The sequence below is a fragment of the Leucoraja erinacea genome, chromosome 5 (genome assembly GCF_028641065.1).
Source record: "Leucoraja erinacea ecotype New England chromosome 5, Leri_hhj_1, whole genome shotgun sequence".
NCBI classification, from domain to species: Eukaryota; Metazoa; Chordata; class Chondrichthyes; order Rajiformes; family Rajidae; genus Leucoraja; species Leucoraja erinaceus.
In genome coordinates this window covers 74,171,841-74,197,964 of record NC_073381.1, presented here as the reverse complement: position 1 = coordinate 74,197,964, position 26,124 = coordinate 74,171,841, and the positions used below count along the sequence as shown (strand labels likewise).

Genomic DNA, 26,124 nt, shown 5'->3' with positions numbered 1-26,124 from the left:
GGGACATTTGCTTGTATCTTGATGTGCTTAACAATTATTACAAGCACTATTTCCAGCAATCTCCAAGGTCAGCAAGACATTTATTGCTGTTTCTCTAAGTTCTACTTGTATCTTTAGGATGTAAAGAAACATTGTGGTTAAAGAATTACATTTCCAACCTGCAATTTCAGTCACTTTTCCATTACTCAGCATTGATTTTATAACATTGACTAACTTTTGTAGGTGTTGAGTTAATAATGAAGGTAAAGTTTGCTAAAGGAGGATTATTGCTGTTTTACAAAGGGAAATGAAATTATTCATTTTGGGGAGAAAACCACTTTACAAACACAGGTTTGGACCATTAATTTGGGTATGTTGCTGAAAATATTGCTCTTCACATTTATAAACCAAGTTCCAAATCTCTGCCTGACAATGGAGGGTTAAAGGACATAAATGTCTCTTTTATAACACACCATGTGCCAGCTGGCCGCTTGCTGGGCACTGCCATCTTTATGGGATGTTCTGATAAATGATATTTCCCCACCTAGTCCTGGCATCTAGCTCTCATCGATGCTCCATGTGTAACAATGGGCAGCAGTGATCACCGAGAGACTAGGCTGGTAACATCCTGTTTCCTAGCCTAGCTTTGGCAACAGGAGAAAACTGACAACCCCAATCAGTACAGCAGCCACTGCATGGTAATAATGTCTTTATTTAAAATAAAAAAATCATTTATAATTGACATTTTTAATTAGTTGTGAGAGTGTACTTTCAGATGAATACAGATAGATAACCCAGTGTTGCAAAGCTTTAGTTACATCCCATTTTCCAATTTCACGGGTGGATTTCACAGAAAGATTTCTCATTATTGATGCGAGGGCAGTCACACTGTATTTAGGTTAAACAAGATGATGAACAACAGAAGTGATGTTTAAGTATCCAGTGACTGTGCCAATGTATCTCCAGGACTATAGAAGCACATCCTCCTCCCACCAGCAGGCATGAGATTGACATTGGCAATACAGTGCTTATTGATAGAGCACTGTGCAGTGTTCGTTCTAGGGAATGTTGAAAGGTGATTTTCTTTCAATTGCATAGACACTTGTTTAATTCCCCGCTGTTCCATTGACTCTTATAGCAAAGCCTTTCTCTGCTAAATTATGCAATTTTTTAAAATTAATTGTTTCCATTCATATGTAACACCCATAATATGTTAATATGGTCCATTTGTTAGCATGCCTGGGGTTGCAAAATGTAAAACCTAGAAACTGCATCTCCCCAAGATTTAGTATTAACTAAAATGTATGTTTAAATGTTTAATGGAATAAAAATCCAGGGGAATTAGTACAAAATGAGAAAAAGGTAAAAAGAAAACAAAGGAAAATGTTCTACAAGTGAAATTATACCAACCCCCTCCCCCAGTAAATACAAATAATTGTTGAACTAGTTCTACCGCTGCAGACTCAAACATAGATCTGGATCAATAAACATGGATGTTCAACTCACTTGGTACATTGAGGTAAAGGCGATTTTGTGCAAATGTGTGAAATAATCATTTTGAATGAATTATTAACATGAGGGTGAGTTAACTTACTCGGTTCATCATGAGCTAAATTCACGCAATAAATAGTCAACAATAAAAGTAAAATAAGTTGCATGACTTTTGTTAGAAGCATAGACAGCTACAGCACTGAAAAAGGCCATTTGGCCAATTGAGTTTATGCTAGGAATAGTTCTGATTTCTGCTTTACTTCCTCTTAATAGTCATGAAATACAAATAGCAGACAGAATTATTTATGAATAGCACGTTGGACCTTTCCTCAGAGAACCAAGAATCACCTGAAGCCTTGGCAAACATGTCAATCTGCATTGTAATGGTGATGATTACCAGGAGGATGCGAATGGCTTGGAATAATTGGTCAGAGAAGAGAAAGTCAATAACTAAGTACCAGGAGACTTTAACTTCTGTCCGAGGTAGTCCAAGGCTACAGCATGATCTCGATGAGTTGGTAAGATGGGCAGAGAAATGTTAGATGGAATTTAATCCTGATGCATTTTGGAAGAATCAATATGGAGTAATATACCATGACTAATAGGGTCCTGGGTAGTATCAAGGAACAGCAGAGCCTTGATGTACAAGTTAAGGTTAAGTGATGAACAAATAGATAAGGTGAGTAGAAGTCAAATAGCTGGTATAACTATAAGAGCAAGTGTAGGAAACCTTGGCTAGACCACACAAGGGGAACGGTATGGAGCTCTAGTCACCACAATAATGTCAACATGATTATACCAGTGAAGCAGATGAAGACATTCTCCAGGGTGTTGCCTGTTTCAGTATTGAAGAGAGACAAGCTGGGTTTGTATACCTTGGTGTGGCAGAGGCTGGGGTGCAGGGCCATGACTACAATGTAGAATACAATGGGGGACTAGGCATTAAGAACATTTTCTCCATCGCAGAGATATTGAAAACCACAGAGAATTGGCTTAAGATAAAGGATTGGCAGTTTAGAGGAGATCTGAGGAATAATGTTTCACCTTGTTGGTAGAAAGGGTGGTGAAGTAGGCTTTTGGTAGGCTGACCATCATCAGTCAGGGAACTAAGTACAGAAGCTGGGACATTATGTTTCAGTTGTACAAGACATGGAGGATTGTGTTCAGTTTTGGACACCATGCTCTTGGAAAGATAATATGAAGTTAGATTTTGCCAGACTTAAGGCTCCGAGCTATGAGGCCCGAAGATGTTAGGAAAGTTGAGACTTTAGGTTGATCTTGTCTATAAAATCATGAGTGGAATAGATAGGTTGAATGCACAGTGTGTTCTTCCAATGGTAGGTGAATCAAGAACCAGAGGGTATTGATGAGAGGGTAGTGAGGGTAGTGAGAGAGGAAAGATTCATTGGGAATCCTTGCATGTAACACAGAGGTTGGTGGGTTTATTTTCACACAGAGGGTGGTGGGTTTATGGAATAAGCTGCAGAGGAAGGAGTTGAGGCAGGTACAGCAACATAATTGAAAAGATTTGTTGCAACCGCAAGAAATGCAACACCTGTCCCTTCACCTCCCCCCTCGACTCCATTCAAGGTCCTAAGCAGTCGTTCCAGGTGCGACAAAGGTTCACCTGTATCTCCTCCAACCTCATCTACTGCATCCGCTGCTCTAGATGTCAGCTGATTTATATCGGGGAGACTAAGCGGCGGTTGGCGATCGTTTCGCCGAAAACCTCCGGTCAGTCCGCAATAACCTACCTAAACTCCCGGTGGCTCAGCACTTCAACTCCCCCTCCCATTCCCAATCCGACCTCTCTGTCCTGGGTCTCCTCCATTGCCAGAGTGAGCAACACCGGAAATTGGAGGAACAGCACCTCATATTCCGCCTGGGCAGCTTGCATCCTGATGGCATGAATGTTGAATTCTCCCAATTTTGCTAGCCCTTGCTGTCTCCTCCCCTTCCTTAACCCTCGAGCTGTCTCCTCCCATCCCCCTGCCCTCGGGCTCCTCCTCCTCCCCCTTTTCCTTTCTTCTCCCCTCCCACCCCCCATCAGTCTGAAGAAGGGTTTCGGCCCGAAACGTCGCCTATTTTCTTCGCTCCATAGATGCTGCTGCACCCGCTGAGTTTCTCAAGCAATTTTGTGTACCTTCGATCGTCCAGCATCTGCAGTTCCTTCTTGAACATAATTGAAAAGATATTTGGAGAGGTAAATGGATGAGGCAGTGTGGTTAGCATAGATGAGATGTTTCTGTGCTGCATGGCTATGACTCTAATTGGAATCTGTAAAGCATGGCTTGAGTGGATGGTGAAGGCAGGTACTCTCACAACTAAGAAGACATATCTGGTTGAGCACTTAAATTGTCAGTGGATGGAAGGCTTTGGAGCAAATGGGATTAGCACAATAGTCACTCAATGGTCAACGTGGACTTAGTGCCGAGGGATTGTTTCTGAAACGTATGATTCAATGGACACCACCTACATGGACCTCTTTATAAAATGTAAGTTCAGTTTTTTTTAAACAATCTGTCTTCAGCCAGAATACAGTTTCAGTTTATTTTCCTTTGTGACCAGCAGGAGGCAGGACTGAGTAATTGCATTCCAGCTCTCTAACTGCACAGATGCCTGAATGGCAATCTAATACTAATGACTACAGCTGTAAAATAACTGTTAACGTTTAAGATGACTGATTTAAAATAACTTAACTTCTTGTGTTGGAACTGATTTGGGAGCACTTGGTGCTGATATTGGGTGGAAAGCTGTAAAACAATTTTGACCGTTGATAGACTTCATTGCGAAGAGTACAAAATTCAACCATTCTCGTTGAGCACTTACACTGCAGGAAGTGGTTACTAGTCGCTCCTCTGTTCTGCTGATTGAGAGTGCACCACTGTTCAAAAAGAATTGTCAACCTTACATCCCGGCCAACATGACCCCTTCGATCCCTCCTGACTGTCAAGACACAGTCTCGGCTCCTCCCCTTGATCTCAGGCTTATTATTTAATATCGCTGAATTCTCCTTTATGCTTGTCGATACCAGGAGTGAATTTGGAATGAGTTTACTTCAGTCAAAATCAAGGCACACATACACATACAACAAATAAAACCCCAAACCTGCCTAAATGACAGGATGGTTCTGCTGCCATTACCTCCAGCTTCCCCAATCAAAGAGATGATTAAAGTGTTCAGCTACTATTTCAGAGAGGAGCCACTATAACCATTATTTGACTTATTGCTGCTGGTACTATTTTTTTTCTTTGGTTGGCTGATCTGTTTTGTGGATTAGCAGCAATTGAATGGACAGATCAATTATATTAATCATAATCATTTAATTGTATTTAGTTTCATCTAAAATGTAGATAATTTTGTAAAAGTACTATTTGGAAGGTATATCTTGAGTCTCGAAAATTCCCCCTATTTAAATGCTATTTGGAAGGTATATCTTGAGTTCACTAATTTCAAACAGATCTGTTTTTGAAGTTCTATAATTGAATGTAGACTGTATCTTTCATTACACAGTAGATAGTGATTTATAATGCTTCACATTTGTGTTTTCAGTAAAGCAGAATTAATAATCCAAACAAATGTCTTATATTCTTGAGATCGGTGATTGCAAAGCTAATTCCAGGATCTCAGAACTGTGATGCATACAGATAATGCCAAAAACATGTAATTAATATGGAAATTTAAGGAATCCACTTTAGCTGAACATTCAGGGTTATAGATGCAAAGAAGTCTGGCTTGTTGAAATTGTTCAATGCCAACCTCATTGGCAATATGCGTTCTTCCCATAATCTTTCACAGACACAACTTCTGCAGTTATATCATAAACAACCAACATCAAAACAGTTTTAGAATCGAAAGCAATACAATGTTAAACTAATATAATTGTAATGAAAGAAAGAACAGAAAATGCCAAAAAAAAATATTTTAATTGATAATTTATAATATTGAAGTTTTCCTTGTATCCTTAGGTTGAATGGTTATTTATACAGAGGTTATTGCAATTTGTTTTGTTTTTTTAATTGCACATGCTTTAGTAACATTTATGCATTTGCTTTAGTCTGCAAAGGGTTGCATTAAGTCAACAAAAAAAATTGAATTTGTTTACAAAAAATCAAAAACTGTTTAGTTGTTTCCAATTGTGAGTTGGAATGCCCAGTGAATATTTTTATCTATTTGTTGTGAAAATAGACGTTTGAAATGATCAAATTACTAATCCAGTGTGCTTGCTCACCATTTAATACCTGTTAATAGTTCTGTAAAAAAAAAATGTTTTGCTTGGGCATTAAAAAATAATTGCATGAAACTTTGTGCAATTGTTTTCCTGCATCAGAATTGCTTATTTGGGGGCAATTGGCAATTAAAAGGCAAAGATGGTCTTGATGAAATAATGCACCCAAAACCTTAAATTATTTTTCCCGTTTTTCAATGTTGCCTGATGTGCAGTTATTTCCATCCTGCCATGTATTTACAGTACATAAGACATTTGGCATTTGTGATTTTCCTTTTCATGTTGACATTCTGATATTCCACTACTGGCAACTACATAAAATCCAAATACTTGGTACCTTCTTTAGAAGACAAACTAAGTGCTGAAACGTTTATTCAAAACCCACTCCTGCTGTGATTGCATTCCACAACCCCAAGATGTTATTTTTGAAAATTGATAAGGAGAATTAAAGATCACCAAAAAATGCAAAGTCAGAACGTGCTTTTGCTCAATGTTACTGAAAAGATACGGTGGAGTTACCTATTTATCCTGCCTGAACCACATTACCAATGAGGCTTTAACAGAATTTTAAATAAAAGAATCTTTCTCTCTGCAGACCAAGAAATCTTGTTTTTTAAATGCGATTTCATACATTTTTGTTGCACGCTAGGCTGAGCAGCATTCTTCTGTTGTTGCCACGGATGGGAATTGTTAGATATCATGTCACACATAACGTTGCACTGAGTTGCACTGAGTCCCCATGCTGGGCTGTGAACTGATCCCATGGTCACTCTGTGACATTTCTGTGGAAACAAGAGGGAGTGTAAAGCAGGGGCACGCAGATTCATTCCCTGTCTCCTGTTTCTGCATGTGTCTGTCTCCAGCTCAGTCTGTTCCCTATTCACTTTCTCAGGGTTATTCATGGGTGGATCACAGGGAAAAGGCATTCAAACACCAACTTGCTTCAGTGCCATAAATTACTTCAGACCATATTTTACTAAATGACTTTATGTGAGGCTTTTCTTTCAATATTTTAATCGTACGTTATCAATCAATACAATGCTGAAAACTCCATGCCATTAAAATCACAGCATATTTTCCTTCATCTCCCATTTGTAGTTAAGTATTGCTAGAATTTTAGTAGTGCTGATGAAGAAACCAAATGGAATTACTTTAAATTGTGACTATCACTAGCTTCAGTTCTCTTAATAACACATAAAGGAGAGTACAATTACAAAGTTGGCAGTGAAATAACATTATGTTCTGCTTTCTGCCATAATTTATCAGTTGTGCCTGAGTTGTAATGTCATCCAGGGTTGCAATTCATTCAGTTATGAAATAATTACAAGCATTATTGTGTCCAAGGTTGCAGCCATTTTGCTATCTTTTAGAAAAATATATATTTTTAAGTGTTGAGGGATCAGATATAATTCGAAGATTTTCCTGCATAGAGACATTGTCTTGTTTGTTTTTGGCTTTAAATGTATTAATAAAATATCTGGGATGCCATTGCATGCAACATGCCTCAAAAGTGATGTACCGTCAACCCAAATTTTATGATATTCTAAGAGTAAGATGTTGATCTTAGAGCAGGCAGTTTCAGCTGCAGTAGAAATCGAATCTATTTGATTTTCATTCATGATGGACAGGAGGAGGAAAATAATCAGACATTTTGCTAACTGATAATGGTTTATCATGCAACCACTCTTGCCTAGCTGTACAATGACAAGATCGAGGAGGTTGACAATAAGGACATGATAAATGAAGGTGTAGGCCTGACATTCAATAATGTCACTTGAGGTCATCTGTCTCAGTCCCTCTTTGCCCATCTCCCCCATTTGTGTTTCTGAGTTGGCAAAAATCTGTGAATATCAACCTTCAATATACTTAATATCTGGTCATCCACAGCTTTCTGAGGTAGAGAATTTCACAATCTCACAATCCTCTATGTAAATAAATTGCCCCATCATTTCAAGAGTCAAGGGTATTTAATTGTCATATGCGCCGAAAATAATCCTACATGCTAGGGCCAATTTAGAATTTACAGAATCCAATTAACCTCCAAACCTGTACATCTTTGGAGTGTGGGAGGAAACCGGAGCACCGGGAAAAAACCTACATGGTCATAGAGAGAACGTCCAAACTCCATTGAGACAGCACCCGCAGTCAGGATCAAACTCAGGTCTCTGCCACTGTAAAGCAGCAACTCTACCACTGCTGAAGTGGTTTTAGGATCAACAAGATCTCTCTGAGGCAGAGGAGATTTGTACAAGAGGAATGAGTTGACCTGAACTGGAGGGAAACTAATATCCCGGGAGGGAGATTTGCTGGTGCTACTCGGGAGGGTTTGACTGGATTGGCAGGGAAGAGGTCCCAGAACAGAAAGGAGGCAGATGAGAGGTCGGGGGGGGAAATGCTGTCGTCGTAAATAGCAAGATGAGCCAGACAGGACAGGTGGTTGTATAGCAAAGAGAGAGGAAGGACCGATGGTTCATGGCTGAGAGAAGGGTAGGACAGGCAGCTCAGTATTCCAGGGTACAGATGCTACAGGCAAGATGGAGATGCAGGAAAGAGAGGAGGGGTGGTGGGGTTGCCTTTTGATCAGGGAGGACATAACTACAGTGCTCAAAAAGCATATTCATGTTAATATAGGAGCAGAATTGGGCCATTCAGCTCATGAAGTATATTCCGCCATTCAATCATGGCTGATCTATCATTCCCTCTCAACCCTGTTCTCCTGCCTTCTCTCATTAACCTCTGACACCCGTACTAATTAATAATCTATCAATCTCTGTCTTAAAAATATTCATTGACTTGTCCTCCACAGCCTTCTGTGGCAATGAATTCCACAGATTCACCACCTCTGACTAAAGTAATTCCTCTTTGCATCTCCTTTCTAAAGGTACATCATTTTCATCTGAGGCTATGGCCTCTGGTCCTAGACTCTCCCACTAGTGGAATCATCCTGTCCACATCTAGAGGATATTCCTGGGGGATTGTCCAGTGAGGCTTAATAGGTAGAACCTATAAACAAGCAGGGAATGATTATATTGATGTGATTGTATTTCAGGCCTCTCAACAGTCAGCATGAATTAAAGGAACGGATGTGAAGGGAGATTGCAGATAGCTGTAAAAACAATAGGGCAGCAGTAGCGAAGATTTCAACTTCCTATAAAATGATTGGATGATCCAAAGTGTAAAGGGCTCGGGAGAGGTGGAATTTATTCAATTTGGCCAAGAAAGCTTCCTTATCAATATACAGAGGGGGTACTCGGGCCTACTAGAAAGTGCAACACTAAACCTCCTCTTAGGGAACAATGTAGGGCAAGTGACTGAGATGTCAGTAGGGGAACACATTGAGACCATAATTCTATCAGTCGTAAAGTAGTTACAGAGAAGGATAGGACTGGACCACAAATTAAGGTCCTGAATTGGGTCAAGATTGATTTTGGCGGCACTAGGCAGGAGGGTCATAATGTAGGTAAGGATATGACTAGCAAATGGGAGGCTTTCAAAAGTGAGATAGCAAGATATAGCCATATTCATGATAGGGTGAAGGGTAAAGCTGGCAAGTTTCAGGAACCTTTGTTGCAGGGAGATGCTGAGGGTCTGGTCAGGAAAAAGGTGGCATATGTCAGATTTAGGCAGTCGGGATCAAGTGAACCACTTTGCAAGTATAATAATTGTATAGGTATAATGAGGAAACTTAAGAAAGCAATCAGAAGGGCAAAATAGAGGACATGAAATGGATGTGGAAAGGATGTTTCCACTGGTGGGGTGGACCAGTGGAAACATGCACTAGAGGACCAGAGGTCATAGCTTCAGAATTATAGGGCACTCTTTTAGAAAAGAGGTGAGGAGGAACTTCTTTAGTCAGAGGGTAGTTAATCCGTGGAACTCATTGCCACAGAGGGCTGTGGAGGCCAAGTTAGTGGATATTTTTAAGTTAAAGATGGACAAATTCTTGATTAGAACGGGTGTCAAGGATTATGGGGAGAAGGCAGGAAAATGAGATTAAGAGGCAGAAATCAACCATGGTTGGATGGTGGAGTAGAATCGATGGGCTGAATGGCGTAATTCTACTCCTATAACTTGTAAACTTGTGATTTGTCCTCAAAATGACAAGTCAGGTGAACAACGTGGTGAATAAGGCATTTGGCATGCTTGCCTTCATTGGGAAAGTTGGGACATCATGATGCAGCTGTACAAGACATTGGTGAGACCACACTAGGAGAATTGTGTGCAGTTATCATCGGCCAGCTACAGGAAGGATGTTATTAAGTTGGAAAGGTGTAGAAGAGATTCACCACATGTTACCCGGGCATGCGGACTTGAGCTAGAGGGAGATGTTGGATGGGCTGGGACATTTTTTGTTGGAGCACATGAATCTGAGCGGTTACCATATTGGGGTGTAGAAGATCAGGAGGGGCATGGATAAAGTAAGCGCTCACAGTCTTTTTCCCAGAGTAGAGGATTCTAAAACGAGAGGGCGCATGTTTAGGTGAGAGGAAAGATATTTAAGAGGGACCTCAGGGCCATCGTTTTCACTCAGAGGGTAGTTCATATCTGGAAAAAGCTGCCAGATGAAGCTGTGGACGTGGGTACAATTACAACTTTTAAAATATATTTGGACAAATATATGGTTAGGAAGGGTTGAGAGGGCTATGGGCCAAATGTGACTAGCCAAAGGGTCTGTATTGATGCATGAGCATGTTGGGGGAAGGGCAGAGTGAGAATTGAGGTACATATTTACTTTCATCACTATGAATCTAGTTCACCAACCCGTTACTCCTCACACTTCTGTCCCACACTGTGCCATGGTCCTAAAGTACTGATTGTTGCAGCTTTGCTTCCACTTAGTAATTCCTTAATCGACACGCACAAGGAGAAGTTGTGCTCCCAGAGAGTTCGAGTTGGAATTAAAACAGTTTATCCTGATGCTAATTCCTTGCAAGATTAGCCCCTTACTGTAAGAACAGAATTTGTAATGGAAACTAAAATACACTTGGCGACCACATTTGATGAGACTTTGATTTAACGTGAGTATTGGTTACTTGCAAAAATTAATGCTAAAATTATGAAAAGGCAACTGTAATTTTTAACTATTTTCTGAGATGTTCGTAGTTTGTCCACACCGACTCAACACCAATCACAAAAAGGTAATAAGTGTTTGTTTAAACCGAATGTGACTCTATTTCTGTGTTATTTGTTACCACACTCAGTTTGTTCCCTTTGCATTTCCCAGTCATGATAAAGCAACAACTCTGTCAGTTCTATCTACCAAATGGCCCCAAAAGGTGCAGATAAAGGCTGTCAGATGAAAGAATCAATATGTCGCTTCAAAACGTTTGTAGTATGGTTGCTCATTAGAAGGATGTGTGAGAGGAGGAGGTGTGATCGCCCTGAGGTCAGCTGCCCATGGTGGCATTTAGTGAATCAATCAGTAGCACAGGTCAAAAACTCTTCAAGAAGTGTGTGGAAAAGTCCAGCTTGAGATTAAATCTGAACTGTCTGCTTCTTGGTTTGAAGTTCGGCATCGCAATACATTTAGCACCTTTTAATGTGATTTGTCTGTCAGCTAACCATTGTCGCGATCAAATATAAATTCATCATTTTAGTTTTTATTGGCCTGTCTGCAACAAAAATCAAGCAGAACGCTCTGTTTCAAGATGGGAGAAATGTTTGAACTCATATGTGTATGTGCATTAGTATCTTTTAAACAGAACCAAGTTAACAGGAAATATTTCCACAGATGAATATGCAGTTTTCTTTGATGGGATTTTAGTCTTGTGCCTGAAGTTGACATAGTGTCCAAAAAGGTTACAGTAAATGCAAGCATAATGAAAAATACAAGGAACTGTAGATGCTGGTTTACAAAAAAAAGACACAAAGTGTTGGAGTAACTCAATGGGTCAGGCAGCATCTGTCCTGTTCATCGATTCATGTGGAATCAACCTATCCATGTTCTCCATTGATGCTGCTTGACCTGCTGAGTTACTCCAGAACTTTGTGCTTTTCTTTCCAAGCATAATGATGATCATTTCCTTACATCTGGAAAACATCGAGTATTATAATTTCAATAATCCTTAGGTAAAAGGATTCAGATTCGGTCTTCTTTGTCTTCGAGTCCACACATAAGATTAGAAGTTGTTCAGCCAGAGCTGAACACACTTCTTGACATCTGCACACAATGGTGTCTGTCTTGCGCTTTTTGTGTGTGGTGGTGGAAAGTTTGGTGAAAACAGGGCCGTGACGTGAACGCTCTTTCCTTGACCCCATTCAGATTCGGTGATAGACAGGATGGATATATATTATACCTCAGCAGACCTTCAACTAGAGGATGATCATCAAAGGCTGTAAACCACTTTTGCTACTATCTTGTGCATCTTATGTGTTATTTACTATGAACGTTTGACCAAACGGCTTTTTAAAAATGTTGGGTGATCAATTTGTTGTGTGCCGTCAACTTGAGGTGACACTTTATCAGCAAATAATTTTGACCTCGAGATTTGGCAATGAGGCAGGATTACCATGGGTTACAGATGGCCTGTGTTACAATCCTTATTAAGCACAGCTCTGAGCACTAGCAGGTGGATGAAAAGTAGTTCTGCGACTTAATTGATAGGGTGGGGATGTGCAAGAACAACGCTGCTTTAGATCAGATAGAGTGAGAGAGGCTGTTTTCTATTAGCAGATGTTTCAAGAATCAAAGAACGTAAACTTAAAATACAAGTGGGCAATGAGAAAAAACATTCTCATTGTGTTTGAGTGGCTATGATCAGAAATTCATAGCAATAAATGAATGTGGGAGAAAATAGATGCTTTTACAATTTCAGAAAGATGAAATCCAGCTCGTTGCTTGAGTTTTCATTACCAAATGGTTGACATTCTGACTGCTCTCGATTGCATGTTATAGGCAGGATTTAATCACTGTGGTGGGCTTAAGCTCTGAGTGACATTAAATGTCCAGGAAAGTTTTTCACTCATAAAGATTATCTGTTCAATTTGAAATCAGAGTTGATCAGGACTTTCAAAAGGAAATTGAATCAGCAGAAAGGTAAATACTGTTCAAGAGCAATGGGAAAAGGGCGAGGTGAGGTAATTTAGTGGATATCTATCAGTACATGGAAAAGCCTTCTTGTGCACCATGAGATTCAGCATTTCCACCAGGGCTGTTTTAACATAGATTATGTGTCAAATGGTGCTTTAAGAATAAAAGCAAAATACTGCACATGTTGGAAAATCTGGAATAAAAACAGAAACTGTGGATTACGGTTAGGAACAAATATGGAATACGAGTGAGAAAAAAAGTAAATTGTGCTTCGGGATGATTAATGCTTCTTTTGGAAATGTTTTGATATCATTGCACACCATTGCTTTTTACAGATAATCTAAGCAAGTGATTTGAGCATATAAAGGAATCAGGTTGCATAGGAAATGTAGGAAAATGGCAGCAAAAGCATTAGGCCCATTCCCTCCCCCAGAACCTGCCCATGACATTTTAATCATGCATTTGTTGAAAATGGAAACATAAGCTGACATAAACGACCCTTGATCTGAAAACTGATGTTGTAAAATACAATAGGAATGAATTTAAGTTCAGAAATAAACTTCAATGTTTCTCTCAGAATCGTTTTGTCAAATAACATGGCGGGTCTTTTTGCACAAGGTAATGTTACATGACTGCAACTGTACCAGAGTCACATACTGAATTTGGAGCCCATGGGTGCGATGACTCTGCAAATATCCAGTGATTGACCAGAAAATGACTAAAATCGGAGACCACACCAGACTTACAAATTTTTTTTTTAACAAAAACATGGTTTGAAGCAGGTAGAGAATCCCATGGCTCAGTCTCAGTTCTTTGACGATGCAATGGAGCATGCAGGAAAGATGTTGCGGCTTCATTACTTCAAAGTCACATTCAATCTCGTTGCTTTAAAATATTAGTCCGTTGAATACAAAATTACTCTTTGCAGTCAACACCCCAAAGCTGACAGGAGGTCCGGCCCTATAGAACTCCATGAGAAGCGCCACTTGCTCTGCAGGGAGAATGAGCTGGGCTAAGCCCTGATTCACATCTCCTTTGTCAATGGTATCCAGCCTCTGGCCTTGGGAACTGACTGGCGGCAGTTTGCAAGTGTATGTGCTTGGCTGGGAGCCTGCAGTTCATATTGTTGTGTGAACGCAGGGGACCTAATAGGGAAGCCGGACCGTGTCATCTCCGACTGCCAGGGTTTCCAAGCAGCAACATGATGGGCAACTTTTCAGACAATATCAAACATGAACATTCAAGGCTTTCCCCATTCTTCTGCTAGACATCAGTGCTGATTCCGCATGCTGTTTTCCAGACCTTATTGCTGTGGCAACAAGGAACACAGAATATGGATTTCACTGGACCTGAACCAGGGAAGCTGCTCAAAGCTTTCATAGCTACGAATACATAGGGTCGCTGTTGAATGGTTGTTTTCTCATCTTTGTGGACGTTAACTCTTTGGAAGCAGAACATTTCGGAATGACACAAGTAGTGAATTTTTAACCTTCATCTGCAACTTGCAAAAAAAATGGTGGTTAAAGAATATGAGGCAGGGTAGACCACGAGCAATGCTACTGGATATTTTTCTCTCTCATCTGTATAGTAGAGGCATTAACTCTTTCAAGTAAAATGGATTAATGCCTGATTGCATAATTTAAAAAAAAAAATTAAAAATAATTAAACCAGATTTTGAAAATGAATGTTCATGTGTATCTACACGCTGCAATTGTGGAATGAAAAGCATCCTTAATACTAAAAACCACTTTAGGCAGTCAGATTTAAATTCAGATTGGCTTATTGTCATATATTCCAGGGTGCTCTGAAATTCCTAGTTTACACAGATTTAACAATATACATAGAGGAATTATCAATACAACATTAAATGCAACAAGTTCAAGCAGCAGAATGGTACAATATTTTATTGCAATTTGAAAAAGTCCAAAACAAGTTCAGAAGTTCATAAGTGATAGGAGCAGAATAAGGCCATTGGCCACATCAAGTCCACTCTACCATTCAATCATGGCAGATCTATCTCTCCTTCTCATCCCCATTCCTCCGCCTTCTCCCCATAACCCCTGACACCCATCCTAATCAAGAATCTATCAATCTCCGCCTTAAAAATATCCATTGACGGCTCCACATCCTTCTGTGGCAATTAATTCCACATATTCACCACCCTCTGACAAAAGAAACACCTCCTTGTCTCCTTAAGAGTTAACGAACAATAATGGAACAACCAAATGAGGTAGTGTTAAGAGTAAGAATATGTGGCAGCACCTCTGGGAAGGGGATGTGAAATACATGATTGGTTCAGGGGACTGATAGCAGTGGGGAAGAAGCTGTTCTTAACTCTGGACAGCTGAGTTCTTAAGCTCCTGGATCTTTTCCCAGAAGGTAGAAGAAAGAAAAGTGAATGTCCCAGATGGTGGGCATCCTCGATGATTCTTCCATCCTTCTATGCACTGTGAAGATAGGCTGGATGGAAGGAAGTGACCAGCCTGTGACGGACTGGGCAGTACTCACCACTCTCTGTGGCTTCAGGCCTCCAAGTTTTATGTGCTACTTTTATGAAAATCACACCAGATTCTGAGATGATTTCATTTCTGATTAACAATACATTCTTTATTTTATTTCTATTTATTTCTACAGCAGCAATTTATACTTTGCTCAGAATTGCTGAAACGGAGGTGCAGGAGAACCTCTCTGAATCACAATGTTTCACAAGGTCCCGTATTTAAACAGCACAGAAATGGGCCTTCAGCACACAACCTTTTTGCCATCTACATTAATCCCATTTGCCCGCATTAGTACTGTACCCTTCTATGTCTTTCTCTATTCAAGTGTCAGTCTGAATGTTTTTTAAGCATAATACCTGTATCTGATTCTACCTTTCTCTGGTAATACATTCCAGACAGCACCAACACTGTAGAAACAGAACTTTCCCCTCAAATGCCCTTAAAAACACCTTTATCTCATGCTAAATCTACGCCCTCTTGTTTTTGATGCATGTCCTGTTGTTTCAGGTCTGAATCTTTACTCAATTGTTTATCAGCCCAGGAGGAAATAAGCAGTTAATACCGAGTCCTGAATTGAAGGTGCCGATTCCTGGTGGAGTTTCTCAATGGATGGCAGCACTGTAGAAACTCACCGTTTTTTTATGTGTGAAGTTCAGCAGTGAATGTTGGCCAACTGCTTGAATATGGAAGGCAGCTTAGGAAAGTCCAATTCTGTCATTATCCAACATCAAGACAAACGCACAATCAAAGCAATTGGACATTAGGAGTATTATTATTCTCCCTCTCCTTTCTTGGGAGATTGGGGTCTCAACCTCAACTCATCTTTCATTTGAGTTCTGTATTATCTTGCAATGGCAGCTACATCAACCAGTGCATATGTCCTCAGAACCACTGAAATAATGTCTTATAACATATTTACAAAGTGAGGTTAATTAGCATCTGAGATGGTCTATAATGACATAATAAATGCCCAGGAAATTTATTCGGGCTCAAAATCGTCAGCACATCTTCAGTCTGGAGACCTGAATGATGTTGAACCCTTTGGACATCACCAATATAATTCCATCACAATGTATGGTATGGTATGGTATGGTATGGTATGGTATGGTATGGTATGGTATGGTATGGTATGGTATGATATGGTATGATATGGAACGGTACAGTATGGTACGGTACGGTATGGTGCGGTACGGTACGGTACAGTGCAGTACGGTACGGTACGGTACGGTATGGCATGGCATGGTATGGTTTGGCATGGTTTGGCATGGCATGGTATGGTTTGGCATGGTTTGGCATGGTTTGGCATGGTTTGGTATGGTTTGGCATGGTATGATATGGTTTGGCATGGTTTGGCATGGTTTGGTATGGTTTGGCATGATATAGTATGGTTTGGCATGGTTTGGCATGGTTTAGCATGGTATGGTATGGATATTGCGCATAATAGGTTAAGGCTCAAGTTTGGGCTATCTGTCACACCAATAACAACTTTCAAAAAAGTATCTGGTGAGATTGGAGGAAGTAAGCTGAACAGGGTGGGGTGAACACAGAACAATACCAATTTTCAGCAATCTGTGGAACTGTCATGAATACTCCTTATCCACCTGTCCCTACGTCAATGGCCTGTTCCCTTTACCATTGTTACTTTTTTTGCCTATCTCTCATTCATTGTTCTTTATCTCTCTACATCATTGTCTATATCTCTCATTTCCCTTATCCCTAACCAGTTTGAAGAAGGATCTCGACATGAAATGTCACCCATTCCTTCTCTCCAAGGATACTGCCTGTCCTGCTGAGTTACTCCAGCTTTTTGTATCTATCTTCAATCTGAGTTACTTGGTTAAGTCTCAATAATTGTTGGGGATCCTCAGCAAATGCTCCATTCAATGCGGCCAAAATCCGCAGTCATGTCCACAGATGGTCATAATGCTTATTTACATGTTTCAATCTTCACTGTCTTCACCGGTCAGTGTTGCCTTGACACAAGCAAAGATAGTGGTCACACCTTGAAATTCAAACTTTCACACCCATTTACCACTCAGGAAACCTCTCCCATGCATTTTCCGTATTCTGTGAAAGGTTGTTTGCAGTCATGACGATGTTTACGTTTGAATCTTATGACAGAAGTTGTGCCACTATCAATTAATGCCCGCACTGACATGGAACATGCATTAAAAAGTGTTGAAATTTCACTAAATATCTAACACAATTGTAGAAAACAAGCCCAGAACATGGGAATGAAAAGTAAAATCCAGTGGCATATCAAGCCTTGTATTGTACGGCTCTCAGTGAATGGTGGTCACAATTGTTCACACAAATCAGTTGAGCAAAGACTTTTAATGATTTGGCAAGTGTGTGGCAGGACTTGTTGCAATAATTTATACCCAGTCAATGACTGTGTGCTCTGTAAGCTATTTCCAGCAGAGCAGAGGGGATCATACTTGATGTGGTTTTTAGTCAATTATTTACATGATTAAAAACTGCTCTGCACGTTCATCAAAGCAAAAATATTCAAGCAGATTTGTGAAGGGACTTTTTCTACTGTTAAGAAAAGACAAAACCAGAAAATGAATCAGTTGAACCATAAAGGCTAGGGCTGCAGGAAGCCCCATCTGTCTCTCCACACTTCTGCTGTCATTGCTTTTGTAAGTAAAACATTATTCAAACCACAGGACCTAGACTCCCAGGTAACTGGAAACAGTAGGAGTTCTAGTTTGATATTAAGCATGTTGCTAAAGTGTTTGTGAATTGCAAAGAAAGAAGTCATCTTTAATTTAGGTGTACTATCAGCTGGAGAGTTTTGAAAGAGGCAAATCCTGGAAGTTTTTGCAGCCAGTATAAGTGACTGAAAGAAGAAAGGTTCGTTGGCAGACTGAGACCTGGGCGTGATTTCCACTCTTCCTTCAGCTTTCCATCCACTGAAGAATTTTGAATTATATGGTATGGCACTTTATAGGGAATAGAAGTCACACCTTGCTCCTTGCTGTGCAGATTGACTACTCCATCAGCTTTATTTAGGCTTAGAGACTCCAGCTAGGCCACTAAAGAATAGAATGGGTTTTTCAAAAGGCAAGTGACCCTTGGCCCACAGTCATCATTTTAGCCATCAGGTCAACAGTTGGTTGACTGAACATTACCAATTGTCTTTATCTGTGTGTCATGATACTCTCGAAACATTATACAAGGATAATTAAAGGCTCAATATGGGTCATTGTGGACAAATAAATCAAACTGATAGCTCGAACACTGGGTGTGAATACCTTGATTTAGCAAAAACAACAAATACTCCACTATGCTTGTTACAGGAGCCCTTAATGTTAACTCGCTTTCTTTATAGCACATTTAAAGGCATCAAGCGTGAAAGCTTTGTGAGGAATAAAAAGCTGAGTAAAGAAACATGAAGCTTAATTGTCGATCTTTATTTCAGAATAAAGACATGCACTGCATCAGTGCAGCTTGTTTATGTGCTGTATAATGTTCAGGCTCCTGGCAATTTCAGACATGAGGCAAAAATCACAATCCTGGATGCAATTCTCTAAGTCTGACCGAAATGCTTCTGACATTATATGCAACATTTTAGGCAGTGTTTTTTTTTGTCAGTTCATAAATATAGAATGATTGAATATCTGTTTATAATATGATTCAAAGACATGGCACAATTGTTTCAATTCTGCTATAATGATGTCCAGAAAAAAGGGATAATCAACTGTATTTTTTCTTTAATTCCGTTCTGTAAAATACTTCCATTGTTTATTATGCAACTATTGCATCTTGCTCTATTCTACTTTTTTTCTTCCATTGGATGTAAGCAGAGAACCAAACAAACTCACATCACTGTCTGTGCGTTGCATGCAAAGAAATTGTGTACCACAAAATAAAAATCTTGTTAAACAGCCTACTCAGCCAAAATATTCCTTCGTTGATTTCACATGCTCCTCTCACCACATAACCAACAAATGCAAGCCTAAACTACCTCCGTATTATACTACCTCTATGGGAACATGCCAAATCAGAAGTAAAATTATATCATTAGAATCTACTTGCACTTTATTCCAAAAAGCGATTTCAAACCGCAGTCTGGCAGGTTCTTGCCTCAGATAGGTTCCAGTTTAATAGCAGAAGATGTTTGCAGTCCTTTATTGAGTGATCAGGTACTGTCTAATTCAATTCTAAGGTGCACCATTAAGTATGCAACTGTTAACTCTGCCTCTTTCAGCCAAAAAACTGTTTAACTCCAAAAACAGATACCTAAATCCTCCTCCCGGGCAGTAAGCAACTTACCTTCAAAGAGTTGTGTGCAGAACCTCCCCCAAAAATGGACTACAAATATTAAAACATTTTATGTTTTCCAGGGCCACCTGATCTCTGTCAGCTGCATAAATAGTCCCTTTGCTGGTGAATGCTCACCCCAGCCTGTTGGACATCTCTGTAGAGAAGCCGACTCGTTTCTGAACATGTTTCGACTGGTGAGTTGCTGTGAAATGTCCATTTTACAAACATCTGTGAATTGCTCGGTTCAGAAGCTGGTTAGGGTGAATGATATAACCACATAGATTTAACAATGGTTTTTTTACGATCTTAAACTGCTACGAATCTGCATGAGTTATAGTATACCATCTTTAGTTTTTATCCTTCATATTATTCATCAAAAAGCACATTTCCTTAATGACCTTAGGGCATTGAACTTTATTTCGGGTATATATTGTTCCATTAAATTATAACTAGTTCTCTTTGTTTGAAAGAGTGAGCTGGTTTTCCCAATTATTTTGTTAAATGATCTGTGATCATTTAAGGTTCATAAGTTCATAATTTCATAAGTTCTAGGAATAGAATGAGGCCATTCAGCCCATCAAGTCTGCTTTGCCGTTCAATCATGCCTGGTCTATCTGTCCCTCTCAACCCCATTCTCCTGCCTTTGCCCCATAACCCATGACATGCTGACCATAAGGTTTTAATAATTAAAAAAAAACATTATTAATTTTACTAGTGTAACTAGATGGTTGATGGTCCGCATGTATTTGGTAGGCTGAAGAGCCTGTTTCTGTGCCAGATTACTCTATGATCTATGTTAGTTCAAACATGGGTGCAAAAACGTTACCTTTTTTACCTTCACCCATCCTGGCAGAGGCCTGAAGGGCAGATTGACAGGACCAGAGTGAATCAAAATGATGGAAAAACCTACTTGACATAATTCTCACATCCACCCCAGTGGTAAATGCATCTGTCCCCAATAATGCAGGTAGAAGTGACCAACACAGTCCTTTCAGAGACAAAAAAACATCTTCACACTGAGGACTCCCTACATTGTATTTGGGGCACAGCGATTCACAAGGTCAAAAGGGATAGGTGTAGAATTCGGCTATTCTGCCCATTAAGTCCGCCATTCAATCATAGCTGATCTGTCTTTCCCTCCTAACCCCATTCTCCTGCCTTGACCCTATAACCCCTGACACCCATACTAATCAAGAATCAATCTATCTCTGCCTTCGAAATATCCACTGACGACCTCCACAACCTTCTGTGACAAATAATTCCACAGATTCACCACCCACTGACCAAAGACATTTCTTCTCATCTCCTTCCTAAAAGAACGTCTTTTAATTCTGAGGCTATGACCTCTAGTCCTAGACTCTCCCACTAGTGGAAACATCCTCTCCACATCCACTCTATCCAAGCTTTCACTATTCTGTCCAATTCCAAATTAATTCCGAACAAGACTCGGAACAGATCCGGCGGCTCAAAACTGGGAATCATTTGCCACAACAGGATCAGATTACAAATGATAACATCAGGTTTCATATATTCCTCACTTCATCATTGTTTATTCATTGAGGGGTGCAGAATGGCATAACAGAAGTAATGCAAGGAATGAAAGTGAAGAACCGAACATGAATCTGTAGCACATGATGACGTTAATAAATCTTTAAAAAAGCATGAAAAGGCCTTTTCATATCTAGATGTTAATTATGCTGGACACATAAATAGCTAACAAGAAAAGGTCGCTCCAAGAACAATCCTATCCACAATAATGGCATGGCAAGGCCCAGTATTAAAGCCTGGTTTAAGCATTTCTCATCCACGTCCAGCCAGATGATCAACCTTACTTTCTTCTCAGAACCTCATGTTTGCAGAAGCCAGTTTTCAGCCAGTCCAATTTTGAGAAGCCTAGATATAGCAAAGGCTCTGAGAACTGTTAAAATCCCAGCTGTTCACTGAACAACCTGTTAATTTACAATGTTGGCATTAAAACAACAATGTGGACATTTGCACACATATGTCCCACTCACCAAAACCCCAAGCTAATCAAATCTGAATAATAACCACCAAATCAATCCAATTTCAACCATCACCTTAGTCAGTGGGGTGGCACATGGCTGATCAATCTTTCCCGCTCAACCTTATTCTCCTGCCTTCTCCCCATAACCCCTGAAACCCATACTAATCAAGAATCTATCTATCTCTGCCTTAAAACTATCCATTGACGTGGCCTCCACAGCCATGTGTGACAATGAATTCCACAGATTCACCACCCTCTGATGAAATAAATTATTTCTCATCTCCTTCCTAAAAGTACGTCCTCTATTGCCTCTGGTCCCATAGTCTCCCACTAGTGGAAACATCCTCTCCACACCCACTCTGTCCAGTCCTCTATGTACCTGCCCAGTGTCTTTTAAAAGCTGTTATAGTACCTGCCTGAACTATCTCCTCTGATAGTTTGTTCCATATACCCACAATGCTCTGAATGTAATAATTGGCCCTTGAGTTCCTATTAACTTAAAGTTGCCCTTAGGTCCCTTGCATCGTAACCCTATGTCCTTTGGTTCTTGATTCCCCTGCCCTGGGTTAAAGACTCTGGATGTTAACCTGTTTGCATCTGAAGCTACCATGTCTCCATCAGTATTTTGATAAAGTTCTGACAAATTGCCAGTTTACATGTTCTGTCAGTTGTAATGAGTCGAGTCGGACACACATCAAGATACAAGACATGTTTATTAAAGTCCACTTACAGGATCGGTCTGCAGGACATTACAGTAACTACTCAGACTGAATTACGTAAGCAAGCTCTTGGTAATATGAATTGCATACTAGGCAGAGCAACTACTAACAAGCACTACAATTGGTTAGTAGGAAATAACCAATCTACATACTGACATAGTGGAAGCATTTAATTGATAAAACCAGGCATGGCTTAAGTGAATCTAAACATTTTTGCTATCCAAAAACTATCTGGGGATTTCCTTATACACATCTTCTGGGAAGCTGTGTGCCTCTGATGAGATCACTGTGTAGATTGGTTTATGCATGCAACCAATCATATATTGGTTAGCATCACTAACCCCGCCTTACTGTATCCCATGTAGATACGACATATACACGGCATGTAATTTAAGATTATCTTTAATCTAAATACAGACTTAACAGCACAGTAGCATGTTAGTTGTCACTGCATCCTGTCTGCTACCCGAACCGCCTAGCATAGGAAGTGGGTGTTAATATAAATGATACAGTAAGGCGGGGTTAGTGATGCTAACCTATACATGATTGGTTGCATGCATAAACCAATCTACACACTGAATATATATTATCTATAGAAAGATATACACAAACTTGGTGGTCCAAAGGGATTGTTACCACGCTGTATCTCTAAAACTAAAAACTAAAACTAAAAACTAAATCTATTTATGAATGGCTATTAATGTAACCACAGGTCTGTAGGTTTGTATTACAGGTGGTTCCAGCCATTGACAGTGGGCATCTGAAATATATATTTTTTGTCATAATAACCAGCCAAAGCTTATTCTGTATAAATTCATCAAATTCCCATCCATACCCCCTCATCTGTATCTACCTATCACGTTCCGGCTTTGTCTTACCCCCACCTCTCTTCCAGCTTTCTCCCTCCCACTACAACAACCAGTCTGACGCAAAACGTCACCTATCCATGTTCTCCAGAGAAGTTGCCCGATCCGCTGAATTACCCCAGCACTTTGTGTATAGCAATCATAACTTCTTTGGTTTCTTCAATGTACTGTAAAGAATATAATTCTCTCTTGAATGCAGCCATTCACATACTTACCCTAAACCTAATAGTATGTTATAACTCCTTCAAGTTGCAACTGTTTTTTTTAACCCTTATTATATTGCCTGTCAGTGCATATTCTTCACAGAATGGGCATTGCTGCCTAATGGTACCTGAGCAGTGATGGGCCTGTATCAGAAAACCACCTGACGAAAAACTTCTGATTTATGTTTGTGACAGTTCAGCTTTCTTGCCTTATCAGGTTGAAGGGAGGGGGGTTGTGGTGGGCAGTCAGTTACCAATAGGTTCCTTTGTGCCTCCCCCAGTAATCATCGCATGTTAAAGATTAGCATGTTTGTTCAGCGGTTTGTCACGTGTACAGTGAAATTCTTTTTTTTTGTAAACAGTTCAGTGAAGCATATTATGATGAGTGTGTTTTAACATGACCATCCAAAGGCAGCCACATGTACATTTCTGCCTGTGCCTCTGCTTGCCATGAATGATGGGATAACCTACCCCAATATTTTCACTTTGAGGCAACCAAATACGACATAGCTCTTTGCAGAATTGTGACTGTTCTCTCCAAGTGGGCTATACTAGCAATGACATTCTCACTTCACCCCAGAGAACAGGAGGTTATGTAGGTGAGACGGAGTGTTAAATTTGGGCTTGCTAACCAAATGCTACAGACATTTTGTTTTATAGATTAAGTGTACATTGAAGAATTATCAGAATAATATTGAGCTGCATACTTTGTAAGAGGCCCATTCACAATGAGATTTTATGAGATGTCAAAATCCATGATGGAATGGGAAGCGTTTGAAATTCAACAGGCATCATCAGTAAATGGGAAATTGCATTTTAGGTAGTGCTTCTACCAGGCCTAGTGATCCTTGCTGTGGGCCACTGTTCTTTTACATTGGCCTCATTTTCAGCTATTGAAATGGTCATTTTATTCTGATGAACGAATGTGAAAATTTGTTATATTTTTGAAAACTGACATTATCAATTCTGCAGTAAAGAATGACAAACCGTTAGATTCATTCAAACTTTTTCATTTTTTTGGAATTCAGCTTTGAGTTTTAGAGATCCAGCATGGAAGCAGGCCCTTCGGCCCACCGAGTCCATGCCGACCATTCATCACCTGTTCATCACTAGGTCTATGTTATCCCACTTTCTAATCTACTAACCACACATTACGGGCAATTTTCACAGAGGCCAATTAACCTACAAACCCATCTTTGAGATGAGGGAGGAAACCAGAGCACCCGGAGGGAACCCACACAGTCACAGGGAGAATGGACAATTCCACGCAGGCAGCATCTGCCAGGATCAAATTTAGGTCTCTGCTGCTGTGAGGCAGCAGCTCTATTAGCTGCGCTACTGTGCCATCAAATTCATGGTTCACCTATGTTTTTCTAGTGCGTTAATCAATAAAATGAAATAAAACCTCACCTTTTACATTTATAAAAATTATGGTTATCATATACATGTCAGGAAAAGCAATTTTGGAAAATAATATTAATTTAGTACTCAGTTCAGTTTTAATATGCCTGTCAAACATAGCGTGAATGTCCAGCTTTTATTTTGTGGTCATTTTCAAGGGGGGAAACATTGCACTCCACACGGAGAGCTCATGCAGAGCCCTCTCATTCACCTGGTTTGTTTTAGATGGTCCAACTCTATCTATCCTTTATTTTAAGTTGACCGATCTGAGCATGAAAAGTGCCAAGATTATTACCAGAATATTTTGTCGGTTTTCTGGTGTGTTATTAAGTTTTCCAAATTGCAGTTACCAAGTACTGCTCATTCTAGCACATTATGCAGATGAATGGGCCACATATGCATCAAAATGTAGTTGATATGACAATACTTTTATATGTGCATTATGCTTAACTGGTTTGCAATTGTTTTTGGTATCACTATTACATTTTGCACTCAGCAATAGAGAGTTTGCTCCCTTGATTCGTGACAATTAAATTCAAAAAAGGTATAAAAAGAACCTTTCAAGGCCTGAAAGGCATTGAAAAACCTATTGTATTTATTCAAAACAAAATTGAAGCTTAAGGTAGTTTTATTTTCAACTACCCTTCATTGCTGTATGTCTGTGTTTGGGGAAGTGATAAAGGGGTTGTCTCCTAGGTAAAGCTGTTAAGGGAGGGAGATGAAGATAACTTTTACCCATGTCAAATCAGTCTTGTCGAAAAGGTCAGGTCTTTCTGTCTGGGGCCATTAGAAGGTTTTTCATGTGAAGGTTCAGCATTCATAGACACAATGTAAATCCTCTTTTCTGCTGTCAATCTAAAGGCAGCTCCTGGCTCCACTAGCTCCCTATGCACAGTATTTTGCACCACAAGAGTTTATCCACATGTGCAGGGGCACTGTATGAACACCAAGTGCAACATTGATGTGACTTACTAAATCTTTGGGCCTGAACAATGAATGCCTTTAATACAATGGAATATGGAGCATGTTATTGATTAATGTTGTTTTACCCTCTGATGATCTCCCTCAATGCCCTTTTAATTTATTCATTCCTTTCTCCCTTTTTTATTACTTATTTGACTTTCAGTGTTTATCTAAGTTTGCTTTTGAAGAATCCTATATTCTACTGTCTTAAAGGTGTTAAATATATAAATAATTCTTGGAAATATATGCAGTGTTTTTCAAAATCAGTTACCAAATATCATGACTGTTCAAGTGATAGATTAATGTATAATCCAAATCCTTTAAAATATTGTCATCAATTTTCATCTGAGTCCCAAGTGAATAGGTATGAGTAAAATGGTAAAGATTAGAATGAGTGCTGAAACTCTGAAATTAAACCAAATATTTAAAGTGAACAGCACGCCCTTTTGCAGCACAAAAGTGCAAGTTT

The 26,124-nt window shown here is 39.7% G+C and overlaps 1 long non-coding RNA gene across 1 annotated transcript in view; it reads left to right on the top strand.

Annotated features, from left to right (window-relative positions):
* The window catches only part of LOC129697407 (uncharacterized), a 153,943-nt gene that overhangs the window by 78,831 nt on the left and 48,988 nt on the right, over window positions 1-26,124 (top strand). Inside the window, exon 2 of the long non-coding RNA XR_008723520.1 lies at window positions 19,579-19,692. This is a non-coding gene — a long non-coding RNA (uncharacterized LOC129697407). The remainder of the gene's footprint in view (window positions 1-19,578; window positions 19,693-26,124) is intronic.